Source organism: Mustelus asterias, chromosome 10 (genome assembly GCF_964213995.1).
Source record: "Mustelus asterias chromosome 10, sMusAst1.hap1.1, whole genome shotgun sequence".
Classification (NCBI taxonomy): domain Eukaryota; kingdom Metazoa; phylum Chordata; class Chondrichthyes; order Carcharhiniformes; family Triakidae; genus Mustelus; species Mustelus asterias.
The window spans coordinates 95,761,043-95,787,904 of NC_135810.1; the positions used below are offsets into that span (position 1 = coordinate 95,761,043).

Here is a 26,862-nt window from a genome sequence, read left to right on the forward strand (position 1 = left end):
ACTTTTGTTCAAAGTACTTCATCTCTCAGATGTCCTTTAACTGCTGGCAGATGATTGCCAACTTCCTAGAAGGCAAGTTGGGATTCTCTAGCTAAGTTCATGCATCTTAGTAATGAAGAGGATGAGTCCGTCCATGCAAGAACACCTCATTGTACAGATTAAGTTGTCATAATTAGGCAAATCCAAGCCACTGTTCATCCTGACTTGGAAATATATCACCGTCCCTTCACTGTCGCTGGGTCAAAATCCTGGAATTCCCGCCACAACAACACTTGGGCATACCTACACAACATGGGCTGCAGCGGTTCTAGAAGGCAGCTCATCACCACCTTCTGAATGCAATTATGGATGGGTAAAACTGCTGTCTTGGCCAGTGAAGCCCAGGTCCCTCAAATTAGTAAAAAAAAAATCTGATGTCCATCTGCCCATGTCACAGTTAATCAGTTACCATTTCTATACTGGGTCGTTAGTCTGAGGAGTAGCAACTACTGACTAAGGGAACCCCTATCCAAGGCCATTTCAGGATTTAGTGCACAGTTACTACTAGTTATTCCGCTTTATATGATAGAATGGCTGGTTAAAGACATCTGGGTCTCGGAATTTTGGATAAATATTCACTTGACCCATTACATCAAACAGAAGGTGGGCAGAGAAGGCCAAGTGTCTTCCCAATGGAAGCCGTCCAAGTCTAGATGAATTCTCACTGTTGGGCCTCAGTACTGCTCTATCAGTGAGCTGCTCGTTCAATAGGGGTACCTCATGGATTGGACACTGCCAAAATATGTAAGTCCATTATAAATCCAGTTAGTCCTGACAACTTAAGGGCTTGATGAGAGGTAACCCTGAGGGGAGGCCGCAGAGGTTTGGGCACTGTGAAGATGGTCTTTGTGGACCAGTTGTGTATTAATGCTCCTCCTGCCTCACAACAATCATTTACAAAATTGCATTCCCCTTTCTATGGCTGCCTTTTAAAGACCACTCTTCAGCTACACAATTCCACTACTATACGCAACCAGTATTCACCCACATTAACAGAATGATGTCAGACATTTGCATCTATTAAGTAGATACTTTTCTGTCTGACTTACACACCTACCATGTTTTTCAGCTGAAATTATATACAATTACCTTTGTCATTTCAACAATTCCCAAGTTACAGCAAGTTTCACACTTGAAATTCTAAAAGTAGGATCATTCCCAGATATTGCACAAAAATTCATTTTAAGCTCCTTGTAAAATACTGTGATAAAAGTTAACACTTCATAGTAGTTAGCTGTGTTAGAAACAAACATTTGCAACCAAATTTGCACTGAATGTTCTGCTAGATTACCTCTTTTAAGATTGTAAGTCCTCTATACTTTTTCACAAACATTGTATTTGATATTAAATACCACTTGAAAATCTCTTCAATTTTTGAATGTAGCTGCTGAATGTAACTGAAAAATAATATACAGGTTATATGAGATACACAAGATAGCACAGCTAGACCTCAGCAGCTAATAAGTACTTACTGCAGTTTCAGCATTATTCACATAAACAGGAACACCGATTTATAACTCTGTCCTGCTGCACGTCATTTTTGAATGATTCAAAACTGAATCAAAAACCACTTGTTATTTAAAGGATGACCTAGATTGGGTTACTGCATAATAACCAGCAGCTGGTCACTAATAAATGTAGATAGTCAAAGACTCAGTAAGTGAAGGTCACCTCCGTTTGAGGTTCCAAACTGGTGTGCCAGTAAGCAAATAAGATAAACCTTGCATGCCATTGTTGTTAACCCTTCCATTGCTGTATTTCTTCTGCACCTTCGAAAAGTATAGTGCCGGATTTTCTATCATCTTGCAGACACTTGAGGTGGTATTTCATAACTCTCAACAAAGATACTTTTTATTGAAAAAGATAACACTCCACAAGAAGGATAAGCAAACCATGGCTAACGAAAGAAGTGAAGGATAGTTTCAGATTAAAAGATATGGGCGGAGTGGGGAGTGATCTTATCAAACAAAATTCTAAGTCCAGAACGAACGTGAAAACAGGAGAATTTCAGATCTGCTTTTTTTGGCAATTTCAAATGTCGAATCTTAGTGCATGAAAAAATGCTGAAAACAGTTTCTCGCCAGTAGGGGGAGTGGGCGGAGCATAGATCACCAGAAAGTCGGCTGATAGCAACAGAGGGCGCCATTGCTTGGCTCTATCGCATTCTTACAGGCTCGCTCCACAAATCGGCCAGCAGGGCGCAATAGTAACAGTACCCCCAAGGTGTGCAATGCTGTAAAGATTAGTGGCAGGTCAGAAGATTGGCAAAGATAATAATGAGAGAGAAAATAAGAACATAAGAACATAAGAACACAAGAAATAGGAGCAGGAGTAGGCCATCTAGCCCCTCGGGCTAGAATAGAATGAGAGGATAAATAGAATGAGAGGATAAACTAGCAATAAATATAAAAGCAGTAAGCTCTTTTACAAGTATAGGAAAAGGAAGAGAGTAGCTAAATACAAATTTGTCCCTTAGTGGATCAGACTGGGGAATTAATAATTGGAAATAAGAAAATAACAGAGACTTTGAAAACCTCTTTTGCATCTGACTTCACAATAGAACATACAAAAAGCATCCCAAAAATAGTTGAAAATCAATGGGAGGGCTTAAAGCAATCACTATAACAATGGAAAAGGTAATAGAATTAAAAGTTGGCAAGTCCCCTGAAACTGACAGCCTGCATCCTATGATCTTAAAATAAGTGACTGCACAAATATTTGATGTTGGTAGATTGGTTGTAATCTTCCAAAATTGCCCAGATTCTGGAAAGATCCCTGTGGATTGGAAAACCACAAATGTAAAACCATATTCAAGAAAGAAGGGAGGTAGATAGCAGGAAACTATAGATCAGTTAGCCTAATATCTAGAAACAAATATAGAAACTTACATTGAAGATAGAAGCAGGAGTAGGCCTTTTGAACCTGCTCCACCAAACATTATAATTATGGCTGATCATCAAATTCAATACCCTGATCCCACCTTCGCCCATATCCCTTGATCTCTTTAATAAAAACATACACTGACAAAATGCTGGATTCCATTATTAATGAAGTTTTCATAGGTCATTTAGAAAATTATAACACAATCAAATAGATTGGTTATATGGTTTTATGACAAGGAAATTGGGTGGAATGTCAGAGTGTCAGGCTCTGACTGAAAACTGGCATGTATCTTTCCAGATGCACAGCTGAGTTTTCAGACCAGATGGCTGAGTGAGAGAAAGGGTTGAGATACGAGGGGTGACAGACAGGGTCCATAGAGAGACTGGGATGCTTAACTTACCCTGGCTGACTGAAGAAGAGCATTCATCTTCTTTCGACACTGCTGCCCTGTCCTCTTCTGCAGTGCACTTGCACTCACCAAGGCTGACCCTACATCCCAGGGCAAGGGTGGTGATCCTGTTTGAAGGCCATCCCCTGGAGCGGGAGTAAAGTGTGTCCTGCCTCTGCTCCACTCCATTCAGCATCCTGGGGAGGGCCCCTCTAAAAAACATGGTGCGGGCTTTTTGGCTGCCATTCCCTGCAGTCATTGTGGAACAAGTGCTAGGAAGCTGTTTATATCGAGCTCCCCGGTGCTTGCAGCAGTTAAGTTGTTGCCGGGCGAGCGAATCGGATGGAATACTCTGCAAGTGTTGCATTATACTCATGGGCATACAATTATTGCTAATGAGACATAAGATTTAGTCAGAAAACACTCCGTTTTTCACGCCAGAACCAACACCTTCCATTTTTTGGTAAGGTTTCGCAGATTGTCTACCATACACACTTAGAAATAGGCAAAAGATGCTCAATACTAACTCAGTCAATGGGATGAGACAACATGAACTTTGTTTGCAGACATTATCTAAACTATAGCTGATCGCATAATATTACAAGGGTAGCACAAGATTAGTTTGAGATCAGTTACCAGATTACTTGCTACCTTTGCACACAGAGCCCTGTCACTTGATCTGCATTAGGTTGAAATGCACACAAATTATTTGACTTCATAGTAACTGGACTCACTGCACTAACAATCATGTGTTTAGGAGGCAAAATATAGAAATTAGTAGAACAACAGAAATTTGCAAATACCAGAACAGAAAACATAGCTAAATCACTTCTTAAGAAATGTACGTAACCGGTTAATTGTCTTGTGCCCCACCAGTGGCTGTGTGAGTTATACCAACTGCTTTGCAATTGATCCAATTCCTGCAGAAGGGAAAATTACATTTCAGAGGGTTTTCTAATGGCTGTGTTCAATTGATCTCTTACTGACTGGAGCAACACTGAGTGCCAGTAACATACTGCTGTAATTTGTGTCCAATGGTCATGGCTGGAAATATATCTGGAACTGAATTTTCATTCTGAGGTTAGTACACCGATGTCAGGCACATTTCGTGCATCATCTCGGTGCCTCATGCCTGGCATGGTTTTTAATAGGCAGGTTAATTAGTAACCGGGGTGCGCAAGGCTGTTCTATTAAGGGCAGTAGAGCCAAAAAGTAGGCGAGAGATGAATGAAGCAAATGCAATTTAAAGATGGTTCAGCAGCCATTATTGTGGCTGCAGGTTTAGGGTGAAATAGAGGAGAGAGAGAGAGGGAAACAGCAGCTGAGGAGAAAGACAGGTAGCCTCATGGTTCAGCAATGCCTGCTTTGATGTTCTTTGGATGTGATAGCATTCGATAAGTCCTGGAGAGCACCAAGAGAATGCCAGCCAGTGAGACAAGCAGGTATGGCTGGAGTTGGGAAAGGAAGTGCAGTGAGGTGTGGAGGACCTGGATACAATGGCACAAATGCTTCAGTAACTTTCTGGAGACTTGCAAGGTGATGACAAGGTGAATACCACACTCAGATGCCAGATCTTTAGTCACAAATGTACACATGAGATGAGCAATCTGACAGTGCATAATCCTCCAGAACAGTCAAAACCTGCATGCCAGCAGTATTACAGTGTGGGCAAAGATCAAATCACCAGCAAAAATTGAGGAGGCAATACTATAAACGATAACATCACACGTGATGGTGCGGCTACAAGTACTGAAGGCAGACACTATGGTCCTAACACTCATCCTTCTGACCTTGCAGGAACAAAAAATACATCATGCAAGAGAAAGCATAGTCCAGTGGTGAAATGACATCTAGTCATTCTAATGGTCATAAAGGAGGGATCGTATGACTTGGCCAGGGTTGTAGCATATGAGAGAATGGGCGACAATGAGATGGGAGTCCATCCAAGACAGGGTGAAAAGATCTGATCATCTCCATTGACATGCCTCTTCTCGTTCAGACTCCGTTTCACAAATCGCAGCACATCAGAACCCCTACAGGAAACAATCACGTACATCTCTCCCTACAGCAACTTTCCCGGCTGCTTTAACCTCCATTGCCCTGAATTCATCCAGGATAATACTCATTCATTCCCACCTACTTTGAAAATGCATACTGATATTTATTTAGATTGCTGTAACTTGAGATGGAAAATTCCCAAAGCGCTAACAATCAGCATTAAACTTGAGGAATGGCTCTCTGACCTATCTGTACCCTTCCTGCCATTAAAACAACGACATTGCTATAAAAAATCATTCTTTCAATGTCCTCCACCGATCAGACTAAATTTTCACTGGGATTGTAAATAAAGTTTATTGTAAACAGGAATGTGGTAGCCAGAGTTTGCTATTTGAGAATCTGACTCTTGACAATCCCGCACAATCACCTTCAAAGCTCCCCAAAGAATTCTTGGCCCAATATTTTCCTCATTTATATGCTGCACTTGATTACATAATTTTCAAACATATCATCAGCTTCCACATGTATATGATGACAGCCAGTTCGACCTTTCTACTACCGCAGTCAATAACTCCATTGCTTCGACACTATTAAATCCTTTCTCTGATATCTAATCTTAGATAAGCTGTAATTTCGCAAGCTAAACATTGGGAAGACCGTGGGTGGCACGGTGGCACATTGGTTAGTATTGCTGCCTCAGAGCACCAGGGACCTGGGTTCAATTCCAGTCTCGGATGACAGTCTAAGCGGAGTCTGCACGTCTCTGCATGGGTTTTCTCCGGGTACTCCGGTTTCCTCCCACAGTTCAAAGATGTGCATGTTAGGTGGACTGGCCATGCTAAATTGCCCCTTAATGTCAGGGGGAATTAGCGGAGTAAATACTTGGGGTTACAGGGGTAGGGCCTGGGTGAAATTGGCCTCCTGCACTGTAGGGATTCTATGGGCAGGATTTTCCGGCTGTGCTCACCCCAAGTCCGGAAAATCCTGCCTGAGGTCAACAGACCTCTACATGGTCCGTGTCCTGCCCTCTTTGACTCCTGTGGTGGGCAGGACGGGAAAATTCCACCCTATAATTCTATAAGCCATCACTTTCAGCTCCCATTGCAAATTTATGTCTTCACCATCAACTTCATCTGTCTTGCTGACTACAGTCTCATGGTGAACCATACCACTTGTACCCTTGGTCTCTAGTTCAATTGTGACCTGAGTTTCTGACCCTATAACATCTCCCTAATTCAGCCTATCATCTACTGAAATTCTCATCAAATGCTCCAATGATCACCTGGCCACTCACTCATTGTACACTTTCTGTAAATTTTAGCTTATCCAAAACTCTTCTATCTGTATCAGACTCTTCTGTCTGCCATCAGCCTTTCCACTCTCACCCCCAGCGCAATTATACCAGCGGCTTGTGGGGAGCTGGGCAGCCCACCTGCCAGTGGGCCAATTGAGGCCCTGAAGTGGGCAATTAATGTCCACTTAAGGGTATGTGCTACCAAACAGCACTCAATTGGTGCTGGGGAAAGGTCTATGTTAAGCAGCCAACCCAGCAGGTTCCCGTCATTGGCTGATGGTGGGCCGAGAGGTCCCTCCTTAATTTGTTGCCTGAGCCCATCAGACATCCCCAAGTTGTTACCGCCCCCCCCCCCCCCCACCAGATTGCCCTTCCCTTACAACCTCTCAAACCCCAGCTCCCACCCTGCCTGCTGATACCCAAACACTTACGAAGTTCTGATCCATTGCTTTATCATTGCCTGAGTGTGCTAGCGGCAATGGTCATCACTCCCAGTGGTTTTACCTCTGTCAGTTCTCTGAGGTGGAAATCCCACATCTAGCCTACTAATGGTAACCATTAAATGATGGTATAGCAGCCATTATTCCTCTGGGTGAACTTTTTAGCTGTAGGGATCATGGCACCAGTGTTCTCTGTCCTCCTTTTGTCTAAATTTTTCCATTATTTTTCCCCATCCATCACAATTCCTTCACCTAGGAGCTTGAACGCTGTGAGAGAATGAGTTGTGCTTCTAAAGAGTTATCATATGAATGCCCATGATTGTTATGATATCTAGTTTCCTTTCAAATTGTGATCTATATTGTATTTGATAGCTCATCCTCTATTTCTCCCATTCATCACACAAGCACATCCATTCTTTTGCTAATAATTCCACTCAACACTCAAACTTTTCTCACACTGCATGTCTTCAATCCGACCACCTCCAATCCTTTAGCAACGTAATGTGTTAGGGTTCCTACAATTTTCTGCTTTTCACCCTGCAAAAGTGCAGTCAACACCTTTTTTGTGATGAATGGGGGAAAATAATGGAAAAATGTAGACAAAAGGAGGACAGAGAACACTGGTGTTTCATAAATCTACCCAATAGCTAAGGTACGCCCAATTACTTGTGATTTTTCAGATTTCAACATTTTCAGCTTCACTTGTTTTCACATCTTCTCAGTTGCAAAAGCTATATATAAAGGTGGTACAGTGAATTAGAAACTGGCTTTTCATTTTCAAGAACTGATTTAAAAGTGTGTTCAGCAGCTGGCTACAAAACCTCTATATTAAATATGTTTAGACTCTCAATTCAATGCCCAAGAACAAAACTATCCCTCAGTTGAAACAAAGTAGTTATTGCCACCTAGGCAGGATTAAGGATCATTTGCATGAGAAATAGCAAAGAGTCACCCCGGTGTGGTAGAAAAGTACAATGATACAGCATAGAATAAGGCCAATCAACTGTGTATGATTCTGGTCACCCTATTATAGAAGGATATTATTAAACTAGAAAGTGTGCAGAAAAGATTTACTAGGATGCTACCAGGACTTGATGGTTTGAGTTATAAGGAGAAGCTGGATAGACTGGGATTCTTTTCCCTGCAGCATGGGAGGCTTAGGGGTGATCTTATGGAGGTCTATAAAATAATGAGGGGCATAGATCAGCTAGATAGTCAATATCTTTTTCCAAAGGTAGGGGAGTCTAAAACTAGAAGGCATAGGTTTAAGGTGAGAGGGGAGAGTTACAAAAAGGGTCCAGATGGTGGTGAGTGTCTGGAACAAGCTGCCAGAGGTAACAGATACAATTTTGTATTTTAAAAAGCATTTAGACAGTTACATGATTAAAATGGGTATAGTGGGATATGGGCCAAACACAGGCAATTAGGACTAGATTAATGGTAAAAACTGGGCAGCATGGACAAGTTGGGCTGAAGGGCCTGTTTTCATACGGCAAACCTCTATGACTCTATGATTCTATAACTCAACATGCTGTGCCAGCTCTTTGGAAGAGCTATCCAATTAGTTCCACATCCCTGCACTTTCTGGATAGCTCTGCAATTGTTTCCCTTTCAACCATTTACCCAATTTGTTTTTGAAAGTTTCTATTGAGTCTGCTTTCACCAACCTTGCAGGGAGTGCATTTCAAATCATAGCAACCCACTGTGTAATTGCTTTTCTTGCAGGTAACCTTTGCCTTTTTTGCCAATGACAATACATCGCTCTTCGGTTATTGATCCTTCTGCTAGTTTTATTTACTCTATCAATATCCTTCATGATTCTGAACACATCTATCAAGCCTCCCCTTAACCTTCACCGCACCAAGGAAAATAACTCCAGCTCTTCCAGTCTTTCCATACAACTGAAATCCCTCATCCCTGGTATGATTCAAGTAAATCCAATACTCCAGCTGCGGCCTTACTAGTGCTTTATAAAAATTTTGTTTTTGTACTCTACCCTGTATTTATGAAGCGAACAGACTATATGCTTCATAATACTATTTTGAATTGTCATGCTTCAAATATTAGTATACACTGACCCCCATATATCTCTGCTCCTGCATTCTCTTTAAAGTTGCATCATTTAGGTTAATATCTCTCCTCATTTTTCTCACCAAAATGTATCACTTCACATTTCCCTGCATTAAATATCATCTGCCATTTATCTGCCCATTTTACCAATCTATGTTTTCCAGAATTCCTCATTGTTTACCACTGTACATTTCTAAGGTGTGTCACTTGCAAATTTTGAAATTCTGCCCAAGTCCAGATAATTAATATGTATCAAACACTGCAGAGGTAACACTAACTTCCAGGCAATACCTCTCCATACCTATCCCCATCTTAATGTCTATCATATTATGGTCACTCTTTCCTAAGTGCTCCTTTATAATGAGATTATTAATTAGCCCTTTTTCATTACACAATACTGGATCTGAAATAGGCCATTCCCCAGTTGGTTCCTCAACACACTGCTCTAGAAAACCATCTTGTATACAATCCAAGAACTTGTCCTCCAAAACATTAATACAAATTAGGTTTACTAATTCTACATGTAAATTGAAATTCCCCCATGGTCATTATATTATTCTTGTTAAATGCACCTCAAATTCCCTGGTATATGCTGTGGTTGGAATTTTCCCTGATATCAGAAAAGGCTGACATTGTACAGGAAAAGCAACATTGAAGCCACCAATGGAAACATCAGCTTTCTTTACTGTACAGTGTAGCACTTAGACAAAACTCTCGAAGTCACAGGTTCCATAACATATTGTTTGCAGGGCAGCCTCTGAGTTGCCCATCCTGCCAGCAACTTAGACAACCAAGGATAGGAGCATCATATTTAAAGGCCGCCTAAGAGCAAAGCATGCAAATAAGTTCACCCTGGAACCCCTCTGGCACTGCCCCCAGCACTATCCCTGGCACTGCCTGGGCACAGCCCCTGGAATAGCCCACTGACACTCCCTTCTGGCACTGTCCCAGCACTACCCAGCCATTCCAGGGCAATGCCATGGGTGTGCCTGGGTGGTGCCAGGCAGTGCCAGTGTACTCCCCAGGCTGTGCCCGGGCACGACCCTCTCTCGTCTGAGCACTGTACTCACCTGAGTTCCCCTGGGAGGTCTGCTCACTAGGCGCACACCTTCGGAAACCAGATGTGATTTATGCCGGTCTGCTGTCACTTCACTGTGGATGGATTCCGGCGTAATGGCTTTGATAAATATATGATAATTTATTATAATGATGTTCCTGATGTTGAACGCTGGGAAACACACCCTGTCACTGATGGGGGAAGTGGACAATCATGTTACACATTTACACAAACATAAATTACGACTTTGCAGGTCTTGCAATATTTTCCATTCTCATCACCGAACCCGCCCGTTGCAAATGGGAGCGGAAAATCTCAGCCTGTGATTTACATTATCACTGTTGTCTGGTGGCCTATAAATATCTCCACCAATGTTTTCTGACCCTTACTGTTTCTCAGTTGCACCTGAATTGATTCTGTGTCTTGATCTTTATAACATCTCACACTACCATACCAATGCCCGCTTTAATTAGCAGAGAAACCCCAGCACCTTTTCCCAGCTTGCTACCCTTCCCAAATGCTTTGGTTTCCTTGTAATCACGTCTCTGTAATTGCTATCAAGTCATACACACGAATTTCTATTTGAGCTGCCAATTCATCTGTTTTGTTATGAATGCTTGGGCATTTGGATGCAGAGTCCTTAATTTAGGTTTTTTTCCTGTTTTGTAAACTTTAATCCTACCCGCTGGCACACACTTAAGTTTATAATCACTTTGCCTTCCTGCCATACTCTGATTGGCATTACATTTACTGCTACCTTAATCTGTTGCCTTGTCATTTCCCTTTAATTTACTCAATCTTCCACTACATGTTCCCTCCCCCCTTTTACTTATTTTAAAGCCCTCTCCATTTCCCTAATTATACAGCTCACTAGAACACTAGCCCCAGCATGGTTCAGGTGAAGTTCATGCCAACAGAGCCCCTACTTGCCCCAGTACTGGTGCCAGTGCCCCACGAAACGGAACCCACTTCTCCTATACTAATCTTTAAACTACACATTCATCTCTTTAATTTTATTTACCCAATGCCAATTTGCACATTGTTCAGGTTATAATCCAGAGATTATTACCTTTGAGGTTCTGCTTTTTAATTTAGTGCGTAGCTCCTCATAGTCTCTTTGCAGAACCTCTTTCCTAGTTCTACCTTGTCATAGGCACATACATGGACCACAAGAACTGGTTCCTTCCCCTTCCACTGTGAGTAACACTCCAGACCTGAGCAGACAGCCTGAACCCTGGCACTGGGCAGACAACACAGCTTTTTGGATTCTTGCTTTTGCTCCTGGGAACAGTAACTATACTCATGACTATACTGTCTCCTACTACCGCTACATACTTTTTATCTCACCCGACTTGAATGGCTTCCAATAACTAGTGCCATGGTCAGCCTATTCATCCACACTGCAGCCCTCACTCTTGAGCAAACACACTGCAAGAACCTTGAACTTGTGGCTCAATTGCAAGGGCTCAAGCTCCTCCAATCCTACCTTCTCAATCTCTTACCTGTCTCGTGGTCACACCCTCCTGACCCTGACCACTGACCAAATCAGATGATGGTAACATAAGTGGTGTGACTGTTTTCTGGAATGAAGTGTCCAGGTAACTTTACCCCATCCCTGATGTGTTGCAATGTCTATCGCTGAGCCTGAACTCATTAGGATGTGTAGGTTAGGTGGATTGGCCATGCTAAATTGCCCCTTAGTGTCCCACGATGTGCAGGTTAGGAGGATTAGTGGGGTAAATACGTGGGGTTACAGGGATAGAGCAAGGAGTGAGCCTGGGTAAAGATGCTCTGTCGGAGAGTCGGTGCAAACTCGATAAGCCGTCTGGCCTCTTTCTGCACTGTAGGAATTCTATGATTCTATAAACTCTGAGCCAAAGCTCAACAGCTGCAGATCCTGATTATAGATGTGGTTGCCATGGATTGCAATTGTATCCAGGAGTTCCCACATGCTGTAGCTGTGAAGTATCACCCACCCTGTCTTCTTCATTGTATTAATTAAATTTATTTTTCTTAATTAATTAATAGTTCCCCTCATAACCAAATGCCCAGCTTGACATTCTGTGCACTCTAGCAGCACTCAGTGTAGACACACAGCAATGAGAAACCCCTCTATTTATACTTTCTGAAAAACAGATGAGTCAAGGTCTGCTAAAGTTAAGAAACCAGTTTAAGCTAGCTACCTAATTAACCAACCACATGCACTCAGAGAGCACCAATATCCTTGTTTAAAACTAGAATAAACTTTACTTACCTGTTAACTTAAACAGTAAATTTTAGCGAATTGCTACTTAAAGAAAAACTTGTCTATTAGAGAGAAATTGAACCTTAAAGCTTCCTCGCTTATCAAAATCCTGGGCTAAGATATTTTGGATGATGGCATTTCCTCTTCTGCCATCTGAAGGGTCAGTGATGAGCACAAGCCTGCTGTCTCTGCCTGCCCTGGAGTAATTTCATGCTCGAATCAGCAACAATTGGCTACAGATGGGACTTCTACCCCTCACTTTGGAGGAAGTCCTGCCTTAGAAAGCTGCCAGCCAACTCTAATCTCTCAAGCAACGGAAGTTGCAGTGGACAGAAGTCGAACTTCATGAAGACGACGGAGCCTATGTCCCCCGGGACTGGATGGGACAGGTTAGTTTTCAAGGCCTCTGGGCAGGGATGGTAAGCAAGCCCTGGAGGGGTGGATGGTAGGTGATTGGAACATTGAGGGGGAGGCCAGCAGGAGGGAGGTTCAGCAGCCGCAGGACTTCAAGTGGGAGGCACCTGCAGTTAGAAAGGGGCTTCTAACTATGGTGCCCGCACAACCTGTCCCATCCAAGGCCTAACCCTGATCACTTTTAGGTTTCCTCCACAACTGGCAAATCTTCCGGTTAGCCTAAAAATTGAGGCAGTTGGGGAGAAGGCGGGCTTCCGTTCCGAGACCTCATCTGCTCCAGCACAATATATTGCCAAGAGGTCAGGGCAAGCAAGAATCCAGTGGGAAGTCCATTCATCCTATTTCATGCTCCACCCCACCTAAATTTATTATTGTCACATGCATTAGCATGCAATGAAAAGTATTGTTTCTTGCGCATTATACAGACAAAGCATACCGTTCATAGAGAAGGGAACGAGAGAGTGCAGAATATAGTGTTACAGTCATAGCTAGGGTGTAGAGAAAGATCAACTTAGTGCGAGATAGGTCCATTCAAAAGTCTGACAGCAGCAGGGAAGAAGCTGTTCTTCAGTCGGTTGGTACGTGACCTCAGACTTTTGTATCTTTTTCCCGACGGAAGAAGGTGGAAGAAAGAATGTCTGGATCCTTAATTATGTTGGCTGCTTTGCTGAGGCAGCGGGAAGTGTAGACAGAGTCAATGGACGGGAGGCTGGTTTGCGTGATGGATTGGGCTACATTCACGACCTTTTGTAGTTTCTTGTGGTTTTGGCAGAGCAGGAGCCATACCAAGCTGTAATATAACCAGAAAGAATGCTGTCTATGGTGCATCTGTAAATGTTAGTGACATGCCAAATTTCCTTCGTCTTCTGAGAAAGTAGAGGCGTTGGTGGGCTTTCTTAACTATAATGGCAGGTTGACCTAGCCATCGTCCCCATCATAACCCTTCTTATTTCTCTGACTAAGCTCCAAATACATTGGTCAGTGTGCTTTTCCTCCTCCCTCTGCCATGATTTCAGGATTCATTACAAATACTGTGATTCACACTTTCCGAAGACCCACAAAATTCTTTACGTCTTTAATGTGCACATTTTACAATCTTCAGGTTTTTGAAACCCAAGCTAACTTAATCAGTACTTCTTGATATATTTTGTCTCATTTGTTGCTATTTTTCTCTTGGTGATGACTGCATTATGACTATGAACTTTTAAGTATATTTTTAAAAAATATATCTAATTTCAATTTTTATTTGAAATTTATGGGTTTTTATTTTAACTTTAAAAGTCAGTTACCTGGGAGGTTCCCCCTCATTGATCCACTGGAGCAAGCTGAGAGGGGTGATTGAAGGCAGCAGTGCTGGTGAGAGATTAATTGAATTGTTTATTTATTTAATTAGTCAGCTAGTGTGTGTATTTTTTTGGCCTTTACTTTAACAGCAGTTTTTCAAGTTTAAAGTGAAAACTAGAAGTGGGCAGCAAAGGAGTCTGGGAAGGGTTTTTTAAGCGCGTGAAGTATAAAAGGTAGGCTGCAGTATACAGCGGGCAGCGTCGGGAGCGGGCAGTGGAGTGTGTGGGAAGCAGAGTGTGAGCTATAAGACTTTGGCTCACAGGGCTTGAGTGTGTGGGAAGCAGAGTGTGAGCTATAAGACTTTGGCTCACAGGGCTTGAGTGTGTGGGAAGCAGAGTGTGAGCTATAAGACTTTGGCTCACAGGGCTTAGGCTGAAAGGGCGAGCAGGGGTGAGTTGAATTCATCTTTGCACTTTCTACCTGGTACTGGCAAGGTATCTAGAGGGGATGGGTGTGCAGGCAGTGCAATGTTCCTCTTGCACTATGTTTGAGGTGAGGGACGACGACAGTGTCCCTACTGATTACACCTGTGGGAAGTGCACCCATCTGCAGCTCCTCCAAAACCGTGTTAGGGAACTGGAGCTGGAGTTGGATGAACTTAGGATCATCAGGGACGCAGAGATGGCCATAGACACAAGCTTTAGGAATACAGTTACTCCGAGGATTGAAAACAGATGGGTGACGGTGAGAGGGGCTGGGAGGAAGCAGTCCGTGCAGGGATCCCCGGTGGTCGTTCCCCTTAGCAACAAGTATTCCGCTTTGGATACGGTTGAGGGGGATGACATACCAGTGGGGAGCCGCAGTGAGAGGATCTCCAGCACTGTGTCCGTCTCTGTGGCTCGGGAGGGAAAGGGGGAGAGCGGGAGGGCGATAGTTATTGGGGACTCGTTAGTTAGAGGGATAGATAGGAGGTTCTGTGGCAGCAAAAGAGACTCACGGATGGTATGTTGCCTACCGGATGCCAAGGTCCGTGATGTCTCAGACCGTGTTTTCCAGATTCTGAAGGGGGAGGGGAAACAGTCACAAGTCATGGTGCACATTGGTACCAATGACATAGGTAAGAGAAGGGACGGGGATTTAAAGCAGGAATTTCTGGAGCTGGGCTGGAAGCTGAGAGCCAAGACGAAACATGTGGTCATCTCTGGTACGTTGCCGGTACCACGTGATAGCGAGTTGAGGAACAGGGAGAGAGTGCAGTTAAATATGTGGTTGCAGGGATGGTGTAGGAGGCAGGGTTTCAGATACGTGGATAATTGGAACACGTTCTGGGGAAGGTGGGACCTGTACAAACAGGACGGGGTGCACCTGAACCAGAAGGGCACCAATATCCTCGGAGGGAAATTTGTTACGGCTCTTCAGGGGGGTTTAAACTAATTTGTCAGGGGAGTGGGAAAGGGAGTTGTAGTCCAGAAGTCAGTGAGGGTGGTGAGGTATTGGGGAAGGTATCAGGGTCAAGGGTGGGTACTGGTAGACAGGAAGGTGGGTTGAAGTGTGTCTACTTCAATGCAAGGAGCATCCGGAACAAGGTAGATGAACTTGGGGCGTGGATTGGTACTTGGGACTACGATGTTGTGGCCATTACGGAGACGTGGGTAGAACAAGGACAGGAATGGTTGTTGGACGTTCCGGGGTATAGATGTTTCACAAAGTGTAGGGAAGCTGGTAAAAGAGGTGGAGGAGTGGCATTGTTAATCAAGGATAGTTTAACGGCTGCGGAAAGGCACTTCGTGGGGGATCTGCACACTGAGGTAATATGGGCTGAAGTTAGAAATAGGAAAGGAGCGGTCACGTTGCTAGGAGTTTACTATAGGCCCCCAAATAGTAATAGAGATGTGGAGGAAGAAATTGCTAAGCAGATTATGGATATGTGTGGGGGTCACAGGGTAGTTGTCATGGGGGACTTTAACTTTCCAAATATTGATTGGAACCTTTGTAGGTCAAATGGTTTGGATGGGGCAGTTTTTGTGCAGTGTGTGCAGGAGGGTTTCCTGACACAATATGTGGATGGGCCGACTAGAGGTGAGGCCACATTGGATTTGGTACTGGGAAATGAACCGGGCCAAGTGTTAGATTTGGTTGTGGGAGAGCAATTTGGAGATAGTGACCACAATTCGGTGTCTTTTGTTATTGCAATGGAGAGGGATAGGGCCGTACGGCAGGGCAAGGTTTACAATTGGGGGAGGGGTAATTATGATGCGATTAGGCAAGAATTAGGGGGCATAAGTTGGGAACAGAAACTGTCAGAGAAAGGAACTAATGAAAAGTGGAACTTTTTTAAGGAACAAATACTGGATGTCCTTGATAGGTATGTTCCTGTCAGGCAGGGAGGAAATGGTCGAGTGAGGGAACCATGGTTCACAAAAGAGGTGGAATGTCTTGTGAAAAGGAAGAGGGAAGCTTATGTAGGGATGAGGAAACAAGGTTCAGATGGCTCGATTGAGGGTTACAAGTTAGCAAGGAATGAGCTGAAAAAGGGGCTTAGGAGAGCTAGGAGGGGACATGAGAAGTCCTTGGCGGGTCGGATCAAGGATAACCCCAAGGCTTTTTACTCTTATGTGAGGAATAAAAGAATGACCAGGGTGAGGTTAGGGCCGGTCAAGGACAGTAGTGGGAACTTGTGTATGGAGTCAGTAGAGATAGGCGAGGTGATGAATGAATACTTTTCTTCAGTGTTCACCAAGGAGAGGGGCCATGTTTTTGAGGAAGAGAAGGTGTTACAGGCTAATAGGCTGGAGGAAATAGATGTTCGGAGGGAGGATGTCTTGGCAGTTTTGAATCAACTGAAGGTCGATAAGTCCCCTGGGCCTGATGAAATGTATCCTAGGATTCTTTGGGAGGCAAGGGATGAGATTGCAGAGCCTTTGGCATTGATCTTTGGGTCCTCGCTGTCCACGGGGATGGTGCCAGAGGACTGGAGAATGGCGAATGTTGTTCCTCTGTTTAAGAAAGGGAATAGAAATGACCCTGGTAATTATAGACCGGTTAGTCTTACTTCGGTGGTTGGTAAATTGATGGAAAGGGTCCTTAGGGATGGGATTTACGACCATTTAGAAAGATGCGGATTAATCCGAGATAGTCAGCACGGATTCGTGAAGGGCAAGTCGTGCCTCACAAATTTGATAGAATTTTTTGAGGAGGTAACTAAGTGTGTTGATGAAGGTAGGGCAGTTGATGTCATATACATGGATTTTAGTAAGGCGTTTGATAAGGTCCCCCATGGTCGGCTTATGATGAAAGTGAGGAGGTGTGGGATAGAGGGAAAGTTGGCCGATTGGATAGGTAACTGGCTGTCTGACCGAAGACAGAGGGTGGTGGTCGATGGAAAATTTTCGGATTGGAGGCAGGTTGCTAGCGGTGTGCCGCAGGGATCAGTGCTTGGTCCTCTGCTCTTTGTGATTTTTATTAATGACTTAGAGGAGGGGGCTGAAGGGTGGATCAGTAAATTTGCTGATGACACCAAGATTGGTGGAGTAGTGGATGAGGTGGAGGGCTGTTGTAGGCTGCAAAGAGACATAGATAGGATGCAAAGCTGGGCTGAAAAATGGCAAATGGAGTTTAACCCTGATAAATGTGAGGTGATTCATTTTGGTAGGACAAATTTAAATGTGGATTACAGGGTCAAAGGTAGGGTTCTGAAGACTGTGGAGGAACAGAGAGATCTTGGGGTCCATATCCACAGATCTCTAAAGGTTGCCACTCAAGTGGATAGAGCTGTGAAGAAGGCCTATAGTGTGTTAGCTTTTATTAACAGGGGGTTGGAGTTTAAGAGCCGTGGGGTTATGCTGCAACTGTACAGGACCTTGGTGAGACCACATTTGGAATATTGTGTGCAGTTCTGGTCACCTCACTATAAGAAGGATGTGGAAGCGCTGGAAAGAGTGCAGAGGAGATTTACCAGGATGCTGCCTGGTTTGGAGGGTAGGTCATATGAGGAAAGGTTGAGGGAGCTAGGGCTGTTCTCTCTGGAGCGGAGGAGGCTGAGGGGAGACTTAATAGAGGTGTATAAAATGATGAAGGGGATAGATAGAGTGAACGTTCAAAGACTATTTCCTCGGGTGGATGGAGCTATTACAAGGGGGCATAACTATAGGGTTCGTGGTGGGAGATACAGGACGGATATCAGAGGTAGGTTCTTTACGCAGAGAGTGGTTGGGGTGTGGAATGGACTGCCTGCAGTGATAGTGGAGTCAGACACTTTAGAAACATTTAAGCGGTTATTGGATAGGCACATGGAGCACACCAGGATGATAGGGAGTGGGATAGCTTGATCTTGGTTTCAGATAAAGCTCGGCACAACATCGTGGGCCGAAGGGCCTGTTCTGTGCTGTACTGTTCTATGTTCTATGTTCAAAGCATACTCTCTTTTCTCAACAGATTTCTCTCCTCTACTTGAGCCACAAGTTCCTAAAGGAAATGTGTATAGCCCAATCCTTGGCCCTTGTTTTCAAATTCTGCCATTCAGGAAAATAGGAGCTGAATGCTTCACAGTGGTACATTTTTATCCCTAGAAGTAAATGTACGGTCAGGCTAATTCAAATGGCAACCATGCTTCTGATTTTAGTGAACAAAATAGTCCTGATGCATATTGGTGCAACCAACTTTTGCAAGCTAACTCCAACAAAGCAGAAAATTCCCATTGAAGAGGCTGGGGTGGTTACATGAAGACTTGTAAACTACTAAGTGCAACTGAGGTTATTTCTGAATTGCAATTAACTAAAAATAACTGTGCCACCATCAGCCTCACCAGGAACAAGAACTTACACTTATATAATGTAGCAAAAGGGGCCAAGGTACTTCACAGGCACTCAAGATGTAAAAAACAGATAGAATGCGCAACCAAATAAGCAAACAAGAGAAAAAATGTTTTCATGTACAAAAGCTCTCAATTGTGGTCAACCTTCATTCCAGCTCTACTTAGTAAGATGTGCGGCATTCAGCACAAACAAGTCTACTCCAGCCTCTTTTAATTATGGACTGTACCTTTCACAGGGTCTGTAATGGGATCTGTCAAATGGCAAGGAATCAGATTTCTGCCATACTCGCTGTGTACTTCTGTTGATTCCTGGGTTTAAATTCAGTTTTCTTCCCCAAAAAACTATTAAACTGTGTGAATTGTCGATATCACAACTTAAATTGCCATTATACAAACCTAAAATTAAAAAGCGAATTAAAATAAAAATTATACTTTAAGACAGCAAATTAAGTTTAGTTATTTGATGTTTTCACTATTGTACATTGTGCACATATTTAGATGATGCAGGCATGAAGAAGGAACTTGCAGAATTCCATGCCCAAATGAAATCTTGTTTTCTAACATTATATGGCACACTATGTATATATTTGTGTACGTTTGACAGAACTACGCATTCCACTAATCAGTTTACTTTAACTTTTGTAAACAAAGATGATCAACTATCTTCAAAGAAACACCAAATATTAAACAGCATCATGCTTAGTATATAAATTAAGCTAGAAAGGTCAGTGTCCAGACTCGCTCCAAGTCTGATCCATGCAGGTGATGCATAGAGTCACAAATGATTGTGCCAGACATGTTTGCACTTAAAGGAACATTTAACAACAAATTTTCACACCTATTGCAATAACTTTATTTGGGTGGGACTATTGTTCTTGCATATTCAAATCCATGTCTCCACATAATCATCTGGAGTCAAAGTCATAAGAATAACTAGAACACGTGCCAAGAGAAATGCCATTATTGAAATCAAGTATATTATTGTCAATCAAAACTCTACAGATAATAGGTATGGATGTAAGAGCATTTATTCTGTAAAAATTAACCCAATTGCTAGGTTCAGCAGTGTTTGTGCACTCCTGCCTAATTTGCTTCTCCTATTACTGCTTGTCCGAAGGTGGTTATTCCTGATTGATTATAATTTCACCACTTAATCACCTCACTTGTCAATCTCCATGTGACAGCTCAGTTATTTATCTACGTTGATCTTCGGAATCAAAGGGATCGTATGCTCACATAGCACACAACAAATGTTCACTTTCGAAAGGGCTTTCAGGACTGGAAACACTTGCTTGCTTGTGACACTGAGGCCATCACATAACACACCGCTGATTGTTATTAGTTAACCCACAGAGCATGGAATGGAACTGGGTAACTTCTTTGAATCAAGGGTTACAAAACAGCATAATACATAGGAGCAGGAGTAGACCATATGGGCTGTCGAACCTGTTCCACCATTCCATATGGTCATGGCTGCTCTTGAGCTTCAACTCCAATTTCCTACTTGCTCCCTATATCTTTCAATTTCCTGAGAAACCAAACATCTGTCTATCTAAGCCTTGAATATATTCCATGCTGGAACATTCACAATCCACTGGTGAAAAGAATCCCAAAGATTCACAACCCTTTGAGTGAAGAGATGTCTCCTCCTCTTAGTCCAAATGATTGGCTCCTTATCCTGAGACTCTGCTCTGTTGTTCTAGATTCCTCTGCCTGGGGAAACAATATCTCAATGTCTACCATGTCAGGCCACTTCATAATCTTGAATGTTTAAATGTGATCACTACTTATTCTTCTAACTTCCAGAGGATATAAACCAAATTTACTCAGCCTATCTCAGCCCGTCTTCTTAAAACAACCCTGTCATCCCAGAGACCAATCCAGCGAACTGAAGGTTCACTGTACTACCTCCAATGCAAGTATATCTTTCCTTAGGCATTGAGACCAAAACTCCACAGTGTATTCCAGGTTGGTCTCACCAAAGCCCCATTTAACTATAGTAAGACTTAATTGTTCTTGTACTCCAATCCCTTGCAATAAAGAAAAACATGCCATTTGCTTTCCCAATTGACTATTGTGACTTCACTGTGCAGTTTTTTGTTCCTTGTGCGAGAACAACCATGTCCCTTCGAAAGTCAACATTTTCAAGTTTCATGCTTTTTGAAAAATATTTTGCTTTTCTATTCTTATGACCAAAGTAACCTCGCCCTTCCCCACATAATACTCTATCTACCACCTTGTTTCTCACTCAATTAACCAGTCTATATATATTTGCAGTTTCCTTAGGTTCTCTTTACAGCTTGCGTTCCCATCTAGCTTTGTACCATCAGCCAATTTAGATGCATTATTCTTTGTCCCATCATCAAAGTCATCAAAATAAATTGTAAAGCTGACATCACAGCAGTAATCCTTGCTGCACTCCATCAGTGACAGCTTGGCAATTTGAAAATGCTCATTTATCCCTAATTTTTCATTATAGTGCATTAACTTTATCTGTGCTAAAATATCACCCCCAACTCCATGAGCTCTTATATTTTGTATTAACCCTGAGAGACAACAGCAAATGACCACTAACTAAAGAATGCTAAGACAACAGCTCAGGCTGATACATAAGCAGACAACAAAACAAAGACCTGTCTTCAGGTAGAACGCACATGAATGGAGGAACCAATATAAGAAGTTAGATGTTATGCCACCACTATACAAAGCCTTGGTTAGATTGCATCTCAAGTACTGAGAACAATTCTAGGCATCACACCTTAGCACAGATATATTGGCCATGGAAGGAGTGCAACATAGATTTACAAGAATGATAATTGGACTTCAAGGGCGGAATTTTCCCAAATTTTGGTGCAAATATCGGTGCATTTCCTGTCAGCTCCGGCGGCATGAGCCAGTCTGCAATTTTTAGGCACTTTAGAAAAATATTTATTCCACACATGAAAAATACTGCACCTGGGGTGTAAAGTGTCTGATTTGCCCACCCCGGGGTCATCAAAACACTTCAATGAAGGGTTGCTGCATTTAATTGGCTTCACAGCACTTCCTCTCATTCAAGCAAAGAGGATGGCAGTGAGGAAACGTACTCTTCGATTCATGGAGAGTGGGCACTTACCCGTATGCTGAATGCCATGGAGGAGAGGCCAACAACGATATACACTTGGGATGGCAGGAGATTCTTCAGCAAGGTAATAAATCCCGCCTGGGATTCAGTCGCCACACTGGTTAGTGCTGCACAATAGGATGATGCAGTGCAGTGCCGCATGGAGAGGAATGTTTTACTCCGTTCTGCCCGGGTAAGTCTTCCCAACTCCTCTCTTCACTCCACCTTGCCATCACCCCTTGGAATGTCACTTCAATCCCACATGCTGCCACCTCACAGGGCCCTGACATCTGACCTCCCACAAGCTTCCCCGCAATCCTTGGCACATCTCATCAGAACCCCCTCCTGCTCATGTGAAGTACCCACACATGCCAGGAATGATCAATATCTGACCTGCCCCACAGCCAGCTCACATAATCCCCATTTGTGTTCTTGCAGGCGAAGTTTGCCCACAACCGCTGCGAACAAGAGAAAACGGACAGTGGGATATCTGATCTTAGTTTCATGACTCCTTTCAAGGGGAGAGCCCTGGGACTTGCAGTGGAGGAGCAGGAGGGGCCTGTGGTGAGAGCAAGGTGGGTCTGGGAGAGAAAAGTGAAGAGCCACTGCAACTTCATCCAGATGACCAGTCTCAAGTGAGTTCTGTGTAATCCAAATGCTTGACCAGGCCATGTACTAATACCATATTCCTTTCCTTGTAGGAACATTACCCAGTCAGCCTGACCCATCCACCAGCAGTGTCCCACCTCCCACCCTTGGAGGAGATGTCAGATAAGGACACCTAAGAAGCATCATGGCTATCACCTGCACCATTCCCTAACGCAGAGCCACATATCTTGGTAAGCGACCTGGGCTAGCGGGCTCCTGGGTCACCAACTGGTGAGAACCACAATGTTTCTGATGCATGTTAGGTGAAGGAAGGACAGGCCCAGGAATCAGACAGTCAGAGGTCTGCTGGATCCCAGAACTCAGATGTGCCCTGGCCAGGCGCCATGCCTCCTCTGGACAAGCTCGTCCCTCAGCTGCTAGAGATGCAAAGGCAGAGTTGGGAATACCAGGAGGGGATGTCAGTGACACTTCTGCAACTGCAAGGCCAAATGGAGGAGTCCCACAGTCTTCTGTCACAGGAGATGGTGCCAGAAATGTATGGCATCCAGGCCAACACTGTAAGGGTGGTGTCCACTATGGAAAGCCTGGAACAAGAGGTCAGATTCATGATGAAAGAACTCCAAAGCTGGACTCAGTCCCTGAGGACCATGACTGAGGACTTCAACTGCATGATTCAGACAATGGCGGGCCATCAAGACTGGCAATGTCAAATGTCACTGAGGCTTCTGGAACTCACTCCAGCTGCCCCTCCATCTCTTGGAGTAACCCAGTGGCTCACGAGCACCCAGAGGGAGGAGGATCCACTGGAGCACAGCCCAGGGCCTTCCACCCAGGACACATTGGGAGTGACCAGCCAATGGTCTTCCTGAGACTGACGCAAATAAGGCACAGTGTGCAAAACAGGGTGACGTGACAACACAAGTTACATCCAAAGTTCAGCCAGAGCCCCCAGGACTCAGCCTTCCAGAGGATGCCCGCCAAGGGTATCTCCAGCAATAGGGCATGGAAGGCAGCAGGCTGCCTCCACCTCTGATGTGCAGCCTAAGAACACAGTAGACATAGTGAGAAGTTAAGCAAGTCTAAGGAATTGTGGGGGCACAATGTGGGCACAGGTGAAGTTGGGCACTAGTAGTTGGGTGGCATTGTCAGTGAATTAAATGTTATTGTTGCTAACCATCTTAATGCCTCAGAATCATTAACCCTTCTCCCAGTGGGATAGTGTTTCTCTCCATCGGGACACAGTTGTTCTCCCTGGCGCGCCATGTCCGCCAGATGGTTAGGACTTCTCGGTCTAAATGTTTCACTCGCAGTGATAAGAGTCATGCATGGTTCAGTGAACCCTAGACCCTTGCCTCCAATCCCCCTGTAGAGCAAAGGGACAAAGGATTGTGGTGCAAAACGTCACTCAGACATGAGCCAGGGAGTCAGCGTGCTGGCAGCAGACAGATGGAGTAAGACATAAGCAGCAGCTGAGGAGTATCACGGACCATTCCTCACTGTGAGTTATCATCACCCTCCTGCAGTGAGTGGGCAGCAGACACTCAAGGACTCCCCTGTCCCGCACCCTGCAGTTTGGTATCTCCACCAACTTCATCCCCTGATCGCAGAGGTGTCACAACATCCAAGCAGAGCCATGGGGAGGTTTGCTGTTGGACAGCAAACTAACCCTCCTCCATGAAGCGGGAGATGATGAAGGTGGCTCTAGCCCTCCTGCCCATGTGTGCCCTCACCCCCACCCAGCCTCCATCCTCTGGATTCTCAGCAGGCTCTAGCTCAACGCCCTGCTGCACGTCCTCCACATCTGAGGACATGTGCCGCTCCTCAAGGTGATCCTCAGGAAGCTCAGTGCCCTGCTGTAGAGCCAGGTTGTGGAGGGCACAGCAGACTATGACAATGCAGAAGACTTTCTGGAGGCTGTATTGCAAGATCCCACTGAACCTGTCAAGGCAGCGGGACTATATCTTCAACAGGCTGATGCACTTGCTTGATGACAGCTCATGTAGCACTGTGTGCTTCATTGTGCCTGGCCTCCATTGTGATCTGTGACCTCCACATTGCAATCATCAGCCACATCACCTGTGACAGACCAACTATGTGCCCACAGCCCGGGACCATCTCATCCTGACGGGTCTGGTCCAGATCAAATGTATGTAGTCCAGAGCCCTAGCATATAGTACATTTGTGACCTCATGGATGCACTTATAGGCAGACACCTGTGATATTCCACAAAGGTTTCCTATGGAGCCCAGGAAGGACACTGTGATGTAAATGTTTAGGGCTGCCATGACCTTCAAGGCCACAGGGAGCGGGTATGCTCCGCTGTTATATGGAGCCAAGTCTGCAAGGATGTGGCACAGGTGCCGCACAGTCTACCTTGTGAGGTGAAGTCTTCAAAGTCATATATTGTCAGACAGCTCCGTGAAGGATACAAAAGCCCTGTAGACACTTAGTCGCCTTTGGTGACTTCATGCTCCCTGCATGGCTGGTGCAACCTCTAGCCCCTGAGGCTACCGTGTTAACCCTAATCTCATTCTGCAGGGCCTTCCCTCGGCGCTGCTGCATGTTACTGCTGGAGTCTGTGCTCCTCCAGCCCAATGGATGGCTAGCTCCACTGGCTCCATTCTGATATCGATCAGAATCCTGCGAGGGATGAGGGGGAGAGAGAGAGGGAGAGAGAAAGAGGGTCAGGTTTGTGCCGCAGCAGCTGACCATCATTAGTAAAGTAAAAGTTTATTTATTTGTGTCACAAGTAGGCTTACATTAACACTGTAATGAAGTTACTGTGAAAATCCTTAGTCTCCACACTCCGGTGCCTGTTCGGGTACACTGAGGAAGAATTTAGCATGGCCAATGCACCTAACCAGCACGACTTTTGGACTGTGGGAGGAAACCGGAGTACCCGGAGGAAACCCACACAGACACTGGGAGAAACTCTGCACAGACAGTGACCCAAGTCGGGAATCAAACCCAGGTCCCTGGCACTGTGAGGCAGCAGTGCTAACCACTGTGCCCTCATTACCTCCCCTGATCCATTGGCCTCCTGGATCTGGAAACAGCCAGTCCCAGACCTTGGCTGGTGGTGACAACTTACTCACATCTCAAGTGCCCTCCCATTTCTAGAGGAGAACTGACCCTGGCCTATGCCTGTGCCCGCCTGCACTCACCTTTAGCCTCCTGTCTGGTTCTTCCCTCCCTGAGGCTCAATATCACTGGGAGTTCTGACAGGAGGGTTGCATGCTCATTCATCCCGAAGGCTAGGGTCAACTGGATGGTGATGTCCACCTTGGGGGCTAATGGATGCTGACTGGCAGATGTTGGGGTCATGCCAGAGAAGTGAGCCCAGTTTCTTTTGATCCTGTGCAACCAATCTTTGAATCCTGAACCTTGAGTATTCATCCTATTCCTTGACATTGAGACTATGATTAGCTGACACTGCTAAGGGCTACCTTTTGATGGCCATTTAGTGTTACAAGCATGAGGCTCAGACATATTAGAGGGCACAGTACTTTATGCTTCAGGGAGATGCAGAGCTAATAGGCACCCTTCTTTCTCAGGCTGCATCATTCAGAGATCTCATAGCTGTCTTGCTTCAACACTTAAGCCTCCTGGAGAGCAATTCAAGAGGTTGAGGACCTTAAGAAATAATTTCTTCTCTCCGAGTATCTTCCTCAAAAGACAGTGGAAGCAGAGTCTTTGAATCATTTTAATGCAGAGCTAGATAGGTTCTGGATTAACAAGGGGGTGCAAGGATTTCGGGCTAGGCGGGAATGTGGGGTTGAAGTTACAAGCTAATCAGCCATGATCTTATCGAACTCAAGCTCAAGGGGCCGACTGGCTTACTCCTGCTCCTAATTTGTACGTTGATTCCATCAGCCAGTCACTGGTACATACAGGATACATATCTGGCATCACACTGGCACTGAAATTCAGTCACAACATTTTTCAATTGTGTTGTAGGCATAAAGACTTTCTGGACTGATAACAGCATCCAATTTGTGGAAAATACCACTTGTGAAGCCACAGCATAGTGACAGCGTGCGATGGCTTAATTAACTTGTTTCCAGGTTATTTTGAGGTGGACTGGGTGTTTTTCAGGTTTGAAATTGGCAGTCTTTGGCCAATTTGTGAGTCTGTATGATACGCAGAGAACAATGATCTGATTAGGATAGCCAAGCTTTATTAATTATTAATGGAAAAAAAAGGATTAAATATTTGAATTATTTTA

At 44.3% G+C, this 26,862-nt stretch overlaps 1 protein-coding gene across 2 annotated transcripts in view; it reads right to left on the reverse strand.

Annotated features, from left to right (window-relative positions):
- Positions 1 to 26,862, reverse strand: part of stard13a (StAR related lipid transfer domain containing 13a) — a 577,401-nt gene that overhangs the window by 515,214 nt on the left and 35,325 nt on the right. The window contains exon 1 of one of the 2 annotated variants that reach the window (XM_078222233.1): positions 1,512 to 1,671. The exons of the other annotated variant lie outside the window; for it this stretch is intronic. The gene's annotated coding sequence lies outside the window, so the exon portion shown is untranslated. Of the gene's footprint in view, positions 1 to 1,511; positions 1,672 to 26,862 lie in introns of those variants that run through there. 2 annotated transcript variants of the gene reach the window in all.